The following is a 12500-nucleotide window of genomic DNA, read 5'->3' as shown; positions in this document are numbered from 1 at the left end:
GAAAGAAAGAGGAGAGAGAGAAGAAAGAGGAGAGAAAAAAAAAGAGAGAGGAAAGAGATTAAAAAAAGAGAGAGGAGAGAGAGAAGAAAGAGGAGAGAGGGAGAGGAGAGAGAGGCGGGGGAGACAAAGAGAGAAATATGAAGATAAAGAAAATAAATAGACACCGAAATAACAGGAGACACAGAGAATCCGAGGAACTTCATTGAAGCGAAGACGAAGACACAGAATAAGACCAGATGGAAGAAGAGAAAGCGCGAAACCGAAGGAAACTCACGAGACACACTAAGTAAACTAAATACCCAAACGATACCCAACCCCCTCCCCCCCTTCTCCAAAATACCCAAATTACCTCCTTCCTCCACCCACACACACCACCACCCACTCCCTATTCACGTACTGTGCCAGAGAAATCCAAAATACCCCCTTCCACAGACCCTCCCCCTCCCTCCCTAACAATCCCAATGAGTAACGACGAAGGGACAAAGGTATGCCCCTCGCTCGCCGTTCCTCTGTCGTTTCCAAACAATGATCGCCATGGCACCCCTCAACAAAGCCTTTTTTTTTTATTCTGTCACTCCCTTTCCTAGCTTTCTCCCCCTGTCATTCCCATTCCATCTCCCTCTCGTTCTCGCTCTTCTTCTCCCTACCTTCAATTCTCTCCACATCCTTCCCTCTCCCTCTCTCTCCCTTTTCCCCTCTTTGCCCTCTCCATACCCCATCCCTCCCTGTCACTCCTCCTTCCTCTCTACCCTCCCTATGCTCCCCCCGCCCCTATGACGCGTAAAGGTGGCGTGATCGCGAGCCGCGTAATATCCGAAAGACCCCGTTAGCGCGAGCGCGCGTGGGGGAAACTACGCAACGCGAGGTATGTCCTATAGGATATCGGCTACAAAGAGGATAAAAGGCATCGGAGGTTGATTATTCCATTTCCTGTGACAAGCTGACGTAAGCGAGGAGGACAGGGGGACACCTCTTTAGTCTCTCTCTTTCTTTCTTTTTTCCCCTTTTTTTCTGCCTATTCCTTTCCGCTTTCCCCCCTATTTTTCCTTCTTCTTTTTCTCTTGCTTTCTCTTTCGGTCTATTCCTTCTCCTCCCCCACTCCTCTATTTGTCCCTTTTCCGGGTCGAGACCTATATTATCAGGCAAAGGGTGTGGAGACAGAAAAAGGGGACAGAGGGGGAAAGAGGGGGCAAGCAAGGGGTTTATAGAGAAAGGGGAAGGGGGGAGGATGATGGAAGGAGCAAGGGGGCTATGGAGAAAGAGGGAAATAGGAGAGGGGGGGGGAGACGGTACAGGAAGGCAAAGAGAAAGGATCAAATGCAAAGAGTCGAACATAAATTCCAACGGCAGGGTTTCCCTAATTTATCTTTTTTTTTTTTTTACCAAGTGAGCATTATCCTATATCATTATCTTTTTTTTATAATCTCTTTCCGGCACCGTCACCGGCACAAAGGATGGGAAGGAAAGAGAGGAAGAGAAAGACATTTTATTTTCGTACCAGACGGACGAACAGGAAATCCCCCTTCGCATGAAAATATCAACCTAAAAACCCAGGAGCGACTATCAGCTGGCCGGATCAGCTGATTTCGGTCAACCTTCTCGATCTCTCTCCTCCGCGTGGTAGCTCGGGATAGCACTGAGAGAGAGGTCCATGGTGCCAAGGGAGGGGGGAGAGAAGAGTGGGGAGAGAAGAGCGGGGAGGGGGGTAGGAAGCGCAAGGGAACGTTGGAAATTCACTGATTTGCGAAAGAGAGAGAAAGAGAGAGAGGGGGGCGGCACCAATAACACAAATGTCACAAAGACATTCGCAATCGATATTTTTTTTTTATCTATTTTTTTTAATTATCACCTTTTTCCAACTAATAGTGATTATAGATTATTCTAGTGATTTGGGTCATGCACCGCTGCATTTCGTTTCCGAAGGTTGATAAAACTGAAGGTTACATCATTCGCCTTACTCGCTTTCTGAAAGCCCGATAAGTCATCGGTGATTCGGAAAGGAGGAGGAGGAGGAGGAGGAGGAGGAGGAGGAGGAGGAGGAGGAGGAGGAGGAGGAGGAGGAGGAGGAGGAGGAGGAGGAGGAGGAGGAGGAGGAGGAGGAGGAGGAGGAGGTGGAGTAGGAGTAGTAGGAGGCGAAAGAGGAGGAGGAGGAGGAGGAGGAGGAGGAGGAGGAGGAGGAGGAGGAGGAGGAGGAAATGGATGGGAAGGAATATTTGGTATAATAATAATAATAATGAGAGGAGGGGGTGAAGGAGGAGCAAGAAGAAGAGAAAAAGGAGGAGGAGGAGGAGGAGGAGGAGGAAAAGGAAGGGAAGGAATATTTAGTATAATAATAATAATAATAATGAGAGGAGGGGGAGAAGGAGGAGCAAGAAGAAGAGAAAAAGGAGGAGGAGGAGGAGTAGATGGAGGAGGGAGAGGAGGACGAGGATTAGGATTAGGATTAGGATGAGAAGGAGGGTGAGGAGAAAGAGTATAATACATTCCTCTTATTCTTTAGCTGTCTTGGCATTTTTTTTTTCGATCTACGCAGGTAGGTCCTCAGCGGTAACACATCAAATTCAATAGAAAACAATGGCAACACACACACACACATACACACACACACACACACACACACACACACACACATTCGTTAATACAATCAATTTTACTGTAACACTTATTGAAATGAAAAAATAAAAATAAAATAATGAAGATAAGGAAGAAGAAGAAGAGGAATAAGAGAACGAAAGAAAACCGACACGGAACCCGAGATAAGACAGCAAGCATCAAGCCCCTTGAACGAAATTTCGCCATACGCGTATGATCCACTCCGTAATGCTTCTCAATTGCAAAATAGTTGAACTAAAACGTTGCAAATTCGTGTTCTTATGCATCGCAATTTTTCTCTTGATCATCGAGATGTTATGAAGAATTAGGAGCCTGATGATGATAGTACTAATTAGAGTAATGATGCTAATTGTATTATTAACAGCAACAACAGTAATTATAATAACAATCACGATTAGAATTATATTGATAACAAGGTTGATAAATGCATATAATAGTTGTAATATCAATGACGATAACTGTAATGAAAATAGAGCTAACAATACTAATGCTGCTAGTATTACTAATGGTAACAGTAGTAGTAGTAGTAGTAGTAGTAGTATTGGTGGTGGTGGCAGTAGTGTTTATATAAAAATGATAGCAATAACAATAATAGTAACAAAAACAATGAAAATAATAATAACATATCAAATTAGTGATCAACCTACTCCTACACCATCACTATCAGTAGCAATAGTAATAACGACGACCCCCTCCATCCCCCCGCCCACGCCCCCGCCACTTCCAGCAAAGAGTAGGCGGCAATGTTTACGTAACCATAAACATATAGAAAGAAAGAAAAAAAAATCCATTTCTCTTCAGCCTTAAGCCGCCCTCGCCAGCGCCGACTTCTCACAAGGATGAGGTCACCCGACTTCACACTTCACACTCACGCCCTTGGGTTTCCTGTGGGGCGGTTCGAGGCCCGGAGTGCAAGTCACCGTGAGTGGCGCGACTCGGACGCCATGGGAGCGCGCGATGAAAATAATCTGGCCGATCGCGTTTGCAATCGTTTATCGACGCGTTATCTGCAATTTGCTGGGTCTGCCCACTCCTCCTCCTCCTCCTCCTCCTCCCCCTCCTCTTCTTCTTTTTCGTCTTCTTCATCCACCTCGTCTTCTTCTTCTCCTTCTGCTTTCTCCTCTTCCATTGATGTTTCCTCCTCCCCCTCCTCCTCCTTTTTCGTCGTCGACGTCTTCTTCTTCTTCTTCTTCTTCTTCTTCTTCTTCTTCTTCTTCTTCTTCTTCTTCCTCTTCAAATCCTCCTCCTTTCTTCTTCTTCTTCTTCTTCTTCTTCTTCTTCTTCTTCTTCTTCTTCTTCATCATCATCATCTTTTTCTTTTCTCTTCAAATCCTCCTTCTCCTTTCTTTTTTTCTTTTTCTCCTCCTCCCCCTTTCCTCCCCCTCCCCCCCCTCTCTCCCTTGGCATCCGTAGGTCGACCGATTTCTTGAGAAGAGGCCATCATCATCTTGCGCTTGTAAAGTGCGTCGTAAGCCTCGAAGCAGAATGAGGGCACAGAGGACGCAACCAGAGTCTCCTCTTTTACTTGTTTGTGTGGACAAGGAGGAGGAGGAGGAGGAGGAGGAGGAGGAGGAGGAGGAGGAGGAGGAGGAGGAGGAGGAGGAGGAGGAGGAGGAGGAGGAGGAGGAGGAAGGGGGGGAGGGGGAGGAGGAGGGAGGAGGAGGAGGAGGAGAAGGAGGAGGAGGGGGAGGAGGAGGAGGAGGAGGAGGAGGAGGAGGAGGAGGAGGAGGAGGAGGGGGGGAGGGGAGGAGGAGGAGGGGGGAGGGGAGGAGGAGGAAGAGGAAGAGGAGGAGGAGGAAAAGGAGGAGGAGAGAGCGGAGGAGGGAGAAGGAGGAGAAGGAAGGGGAGGAGGAGAAGGAGGGAGGAGGAGGATGACAAGAAGAGAAAGAGGAGGAGGGAGGAGGAGAGGAGGGAGGAAAAGGGGAAAAGGAAGAGGAGAAGAAGAAAAGAAAGAGAGGAGGGAAAGAGTAGAAGCGGAGGAGGAGGAGAGGAGGAAGGAGGAGAAGGGAGAGAAGGAGAGAAGGAGGAGAGGGAGGAGGGAGAAAGGAAAAGGAAAGAGTAGAAGGAGGAAGACAGGAGGAGGAGGAGAGGAGGAGGGGGGAAGGAGGGATAGGAGGAGGAGAAGAAAGAGGAGAAGGGTAGAAAAGGAGGAGGAAGAGGGAAAGGGAGAAAAAGAAGAAGAGAAGGAAGATAGAAGAGAAGGAGAAAAAGAAGGAGAAAGAGAAGGAGAAAGAGGAGCAGGGCCAGCCTAGCGATAGCGAGAATCCATGAGGTAATGGGCCAACGTCACTTTCCGCAGCGGAAGCCCCGGCCTTGGCATTGTTTATGTTTCCCAGGCGTCGCGGGGAAATTATGCTATATTTACTCGAGATTATTACTATTATTTTTATTACTCATCCATCTGGGAGAGAGGAGAATTTGGGGGGGGGTGAGGGGAGAGTGAGGGGAGTAGGTTGGTAGGTAGGGAGAGAGAGAGGGGAGAGGGAGTGAGGGGAAGGTGAGGGGAGTAGGTAGGGAGAGAGAGAGAGAGGGGAGAGGGAGTGAGGGGAAGGTGAGGGGAGTAGGTAGGGAGAGAGAGAGAGAGAGGGGAGAGGGAGTGAGGGGAAGGTGAGGGGAGTAGATAGATAGATAGATAGATATATAGAAAGATAGAGAGAGTGATAGATAGAGAGACAGAGAGAGAGAGTGATAGATAGAGAGACAGAGAGAGAGAGTGATAGAGGGGATGGGAAGAGAAAGGGAGGAGGGTTAAGATGTTTAGGTGCAGAGGGGGGGGGGGTCAAGTGGGTACGTTTTGCAGAGATCCTTGACCTGCTGACTGGACCCTCTACTGATAAACACAGACCTAAAATTACACCTACATACTAAAATCTTTTTTTTTTCTTTCTTTTTCTTTTTACTTTCTACTCCCATTTTTCTAAATTCATTTTTGACCCCAGGACATTGTAAAAAAAAGAGAAAAAAAAGAAAAGAAAACCGGAGAGACAAAGAAATAACTAATCATCCCTTTCTTTTCATCACTCGCACTTTCACATTAGATAATGAGGACAGGGAGGTAGACAGGTAGACATGACTCAATCAGATTTTCTTGACCTGCGCGAGCCATTTGTCAAGATCGGATATGGAGAGGACTCGTTATATCCTCCTCTACTGCGTCATTGTGGATCCTACGGAATTTATATCCACAGGAAATGGGAGACACCATGTTTCAGCGGCGTAGAATGAAATAGAAGGGACGGTCATGCACGCGCCGTCATGACACTTTTAACAAGATGTGGCGCAATGTGGCTGTTAAGATGAAAAAGCGGGTGTGTGTTTTTTTTTTTTTTTTCTTTTTTGTCGTTCTTATCATCACTTGGCTTCTGATCCCGTTCTTTCCATTAGGATTATTACTGTCATTATCATCACTATCATTACTATTAGCATTATCATCAGAATCACAATTAGCACTGTCCTTGTTATCATAATCAGTATCATCGTATAATTACCACGGCTGTTATTCCGACCAACGCAATCAATACCACTGTTACCGTCAGTGTCATTGGAATCAGAACATCACCCCTTAAGTATCTTGGAGGGACGGAGGGGGGAGGGGAGGGTCGCCTCCCCAGCACCCAGATTGACCCCAGTGCCAAGTCCGACCCCATACCGACCCCAGAACCAAGACCGACCCCAGCATCAGGACTGACCCCAACACCAGGACTAACCCCGGTACCCACATTGACCCCAGCACCAGGACAGACCCCAACGCCCAGACCAGACCCCAAACAAGGCACAGATGACGCAACCAACAGCGCCAACACAACCAATCCAACACGTGAGTGCGCACGCGCGTGTTCCCAGTGCGTGCGTTGCGTCAGGATCTTCGGCGTCTGTCCTGACGTCAGCCTCAACAGGATCTTAAGGAGCTTGGTAATAAGTGGTCACGAGATCTAGGAATTTCTCGTGACGGCGGCGGCGCGCGGGCTGAGCCTCTCGCCCGTTCGCCGAAGTGAAAACGTACTGCGCTCAGAGGAAGGGCGTGTGTACGAGCGCGCTTGTGTGTGTACGTGTAAAATGTATATGGATATGTGTCTATCGATATCATACAGACAGACAGACAGACAGACAGACACACACACACACACACACACACACACACACACACACACACACACACACATATATATATTTAGTTTAATATATTCTATAGATATAAATATATATTATATTTATATATACGTATTATTACAGACATACATAGATTATGTATATATAAGGATATGACTATAATTCTATATACCTACATAAATATACCTATATATACTATATATTTACACACACACACCACACATATATTATTTATATATTAAATATATATATATATATTATATATATAGATTTACAGATATATATATCATATAGTATATATTTATATATATATATACATTCATATATTACCGAATATATATACATATTAGTACATAATATTATATATATATATATATTTATATATATTATATATATATATATTACCATATACATATACATATATATATATATATTTATGTAGTTATATATATTTATATATATATATATATATATATACATATATATAGATATACACACACACACACACACACGCACACACACACACACACACACACACACACACGCACACACACCACACTCACACACACATACACACACCCACACACACAAAAACACACACAAAATATATATATATATATATATATATATATATATATTATATATATATATATATTTATATATATATCTATTTAGATATATTATAACATTTACATATTTATAGCACACAAGCATACACGTACAGTATATACATAATGGGCCTTCCAGCTACGTAGCTGATGCAACGGAAGCTGAACTCTCTTTGTTTACCTTTTAAAAAGAAAAACGGAAGACCCACGACTTTCCTATTGACATCACGAAGTAGAGAAAGCCAGACGCGTCCTTCCGGTCGACCCCAGGACAAATTCCGATGCCCCCTCCCCCCAAAAATAAAGGGCAATTGATAATTGAAACGCATTAGTAAAATACTAATCGTGACCATTTCATTCAAGGCAAACGCGCGATTTTTTTCAAAGTGCGGCCGGAAGATCGCCGGATATGGGAAAGGTCATGTCATCTCCGGCGTCATGCAGGCTGGCGTCATGCAGGCTGGTATGTCTGTGGCACTCGCTCGTTTTCACTCATTCATTCACGCGTTTCATTCATGCTTCCTTCGCCCTGCCTTTGTCTTTGTTTGTGCTTTGTTCTTGCTCTTGGTCTGCCTTTGGGGTAATTTCCACTGGAAAATTAATGAATATTTCAAGAAGGAATGGAGGGGCAGGATACGTGTCGCTGGCTCGAAAATGATCCTTAGAGGCTATACATTTTTAGTATTCAATTACCCCCCCCCCTCTCTCTCTCTCTCTCTCTCTCTCTCTCTCTCTCTCTCTCTCTCTCTCTCTCTCTTCCTTACACACACTCTCTCTCATTTCCTGTTCTTCCTCCTCCTGCTCCTCCTTCTTGTTCTCCTTCTTATTATTCTTCTCCTTTTCCACCCCCTTTCCCCTATTTAAACTATCTTTAATTTCCAAATCATGGAGAGAGATGAGATATGTCAAATATAAGGATACATGAAAATGATGATAATGATGATAATGATGCTGATGATTAAAAAAAATAAAGATAAGGAGATAAAAAAAACTATGACAACCAAAAAATATGATACAAAGAAAAAAACAATTAAAAACAAAACTAAAACAACCCACAACAACAACACAAAGAACGCCAGCCTATATTAAAACACAAGTAATAAGAATGAAATAAGGATAAAAGGGTGGGACATCTCGGAATACTCTCCCCCTCCCTCCCTCCCCCCTCCTCGACATCCTCAGAAGAAGGGGCGTATTCGGATGTCCCCTCGAGTCACACTTGAATCGAGAGGGACGTCAGCGGATGTACTGACGTAGTTTTTTGTTTATTTTTGAATTTTGGGATCTCTATCTTTCTCTATCTTTCTTCATCCATTTATATCTCTCTCAATACCTCTATATCATCCTCTTCCTCTTTCTTTCTTTCTTTCTTTCTCTCTCTCTCTCCATCCCTCCCTCCCTCTCTCGCTCCCTATCCCTTCTCCTACCTCTCCCTCTCCCTCTCCCTCTCCCTTCCCCTACCTCTCCCTCTCCCTTCCCCTACCTCTCCCTCTCTCTCCCTCTCTCGCTCCCTCCCTCCTTCCCCTCTCCCTCCCTCCTTCCCCTCTCCATCTCCCTTCCCCTACCTTTCCCTCTCCCTCCTTCCCCTCTCTCTCTCCTTCTCTCGCTCCGTCTTCCCCTCCATCTCCCTTCCCCTACCTCTCCCTCTCCCTCTCCCTCTCTCGCTCCCCCTCCCTTCCCCTACCTCTCCCTCTCTCGCTCTCTCTCGCTCTCTCCCCCTCCCTTCCCCTCCCTTCCTCCTCTACGCATTTCCGCAGCGCACCTGAGTCCGGATGCCTCCGGATGCCTCCGGAGTCCGCGCAGGATCTCCGCCCAGCCCGAGAGATGGCACTCTGGCTGGGATGCCCCGTGACGTCAGCAGGATAGAGGAGCGGAAGGTAGGAGGGGGTTGGGGAGGGGGTAGGGGGTAGGGGGAAAGGGAAGAAGGGGTAGGGAGGAGGATAAAAGATGAAATTTGAACACCTAAACGGCAAGAAATTTCAAATGAAAAAGTCAAATGAATGTCAAATTTAAAACTAGTTCTGGGACAGTGTCCCTCAGGTAAAATATGGTTGTATTGCATTAGAGCTTCTAATATTTAATTACCAAGATGATATAGACTCAGAAAAAAATATATAATTTACTAAATAAACGAAGTCGACAATTTAAAGTTAACTTTATGTCGAAATAACGTACTGATAACGACCGACACACGCATACACACATAACATAACACAAAAATGCCCCCACCCACCACCCCCCGCAGACACACACACACACACACACACACACACACACACACACACACACACACACACAACACAACAAAAATACCCCCTACTCCCCCCGTACACACACACTCGCACGCACACACACACACACACACACACACACACACACACACACACACACTTATATAAGCATAATTACAAACACACAAGTGCAATGGTCATTCCACCTGTGCTCTCACACCTGCAACATCAGCACAATAAGGCATAATAATACCATATAATAAACATAAACAATATAAGAAATAGAAAACAGAATTAAAAAAAAGAAATAAAATAAATCCAAATAAGTCAAATTTACTCTAAAATATTATCACTATCAATTTAATCGGTCAGGCTCTCTTCTGATACTAACCGTTGGCAATTCCGATATCAAACTGTTTGTACAAGATCAGCGATGATAAAGCTCTAAACAGACAACAGAAACATGATATAAATAATAATAATAATAAATAAGAAAGTAAAGGAAGCATAGATTATAGATAAGAATAATCGTACAGATATAAAAGACGCTTAAAATAGACACAAAACACAACATAAGACGATGAGAGAAAATAAAAGACAGGGGGTCAGGTCATGCACCATGCGCGGGTTTCCTCCACTAATTGCATGGCAACTCAAAAAGGTGTTCATGTGCAGAGTCTGCATTTCGAGTGATGATGCTCATGATAACTGATGAATGATGATCGTGATGATGATGATGATGTGATTGATGATAATAATGTTGATTGCAAAAGGTCAATGACGATAATAATAATAATGATAATAATAGTATTAATAATAATAATAATAATAATAATAATAATAATAATGATGATAACAACTACAATATTAATAGTAACAGCAGCACACCCAGTGCATCTATCTATCACTCTAGTACTCTGAGGAGGAGAAAGAGAAAGAGAAAGAGAAAGAGAAGAATACAGAGAAGAAGAAGAAGGAGGAGAAGGAGGAGGAAGAAGAGCAACATGAAAAGTAGAAGAAGGAGGAGAAGAAGAAAAAGAAGAAGAAAAAAAATAATAAGAAGAAGACGGAGAAGTAAGAAGAGGAAGAAGAGACTTGCTGTTTGGAGGAGGAGGATAGGGGAGGAGGATAGGGGAGGGGGAGGGGGGTTAAGAGGCACAAAAGGTAGGCCGCTATCTACCAATGACCACAGAATGACGAAAGGCCGGCTAAATTTTGATTAATTACATACCTCGCCAAATCGGACAACGACCTTCCGCTAAAATGACCCCGATTACGATATGGATAGGCCTACCTACGACTCCGCGAAATGTCAATCATCACGAGGTCGAGAATCCAGGCCGATTTATGGGAGAATGAAAGGGCAGAGGGAGGGAGGGAGGAGGAGGAGGAGGAGGAGGAGGAGGAGGAGGAGAGGGAGGGGGAAGGAGGAGAGGGAGGAGGAGAGGGAGGAGAGGGAGGGAGGAGGAGGAGAGGGAGGGAGGAGGGGCAGGAGGAAGGAGGAGAGAGAGGGAGAAAGAGCAGAAGGAAGGAGGGAGAGAAAGAAAGAGAAGAGAAGGAGGGAGAGAGAGAGAGAGAGAGAGAGAGAGAGAGAGAGAGAGAGAGAGAGAGAGAGAGAGAGAGAGAGAGAGAAAGTAAGCCTGATACCCATAAATATTCACAGGGCGATGGAAATGATATTACGTGCGCTATCAGTAGATATAGTCGTGGAATTCTATAAAAAAAAAAAAATCAATAGGCGATGACAGCACATGCAATATCAACATCATTATCAATTCAACCGAGATAAGAATAAATCCAAATCCGGTTCGAAGTACTGAAGAAACAGCAATGAAATAGAATAAAAAGTGAGATGAAACATGACGAAACTGGAGGTGATGCTCTGGCCGAAGGAGATGAACACGGCCGATGATAAGAAGCTCGAGTAGTGAGAGAGGAGGAGAGGAGGAGAGGAGGGGGTGAGAGGGAGAAGGAAGGGGAGGGGAGGGGAGGGGATGGGGCGGTAAGGTGGGTATCGAGAACCATCCTCCCCCCTCCCACCTTCTCCCCTACCCACACCCTGCTTACCACCTCCACCTGCTTTCCGATAACTTTACATGTAAGGGATGACTAATGTGATACGCCAGGCTGTGTTATCAGACGGCCTGTGTGTCTGTATACATGTCAAGACACACGTACGCCCATGGGTGATGTATATACGAACGGTACATGCACATACAAACACAAACACCTACGCACGCATAAGAAAACAAGCAAACACACATACGTACATACATACATACATACATACACACAAACACACACGGATAGAAACACCGTACATGTAAGAACATACAAGACGACAAACACCTATCACTAATACAAGCTATTCCCTCTCCCCTCACAAACACACACACAATCACACACAAACACACACACACACACACACAAACACACACGGATATAAACACCGTGCATGTAAGAAAATACAAGACGACACACACACCTATCACTAATACATGCTATTCCCTCTCCCCTCACACACACAATCACACATAAACACACACACACACACACACACACGCACACACACACACACACACACAAGATGTCGAAAAATCCAAGGAAACGGTGAACTGACTCACGCCGGTCGTCATCGCATCAGCTATTGAAGGAAAAAAAAGGTAAATGTTTCGTAATTCCAACTCTCTCAACCGGAAGAAACAGGGGTGGGGGGAGGGGAGGGGGAAAGGGGGGGTAGTGGGTAGGGATCAGGGGGAGGGGGTATGGGGTATGGGGGTGTGGCGGATCCTTTGTGGACGGAGGAGTGTGTTAATGATTTTTTTTTCTTTGATTCAGAAGACGACGGAAGGAATCTGTCTTCGCCTTGGCGTTGCGATTCTCTCTCTCTCTCTCTCTCTCTCTCTCTCTCTCTCTCTCTCTCTCTCTCTCTCTCTCT

The sequence above is a fragment of the Penaeus japonicus genome, unplaced genomic scaffold (assembly GCF_977035675.1).
Source record: "Penaeus japonicus unplaced genomic scaffold, GWHDUDI00000001_assembly GWHDUDI00000007, whole genome shotgun sequence".
In the NCBI taxonomy this organism is placed as follows: domain Eukaryota; kingdom Metazoa; phylum Arthropoda; class Malacostraca; order Decapoda; family Penaeidae; genus Penaeus; species Penaeus japonicus.
This window is presented reverse-complemented; position numbering follows the sequence as displayed.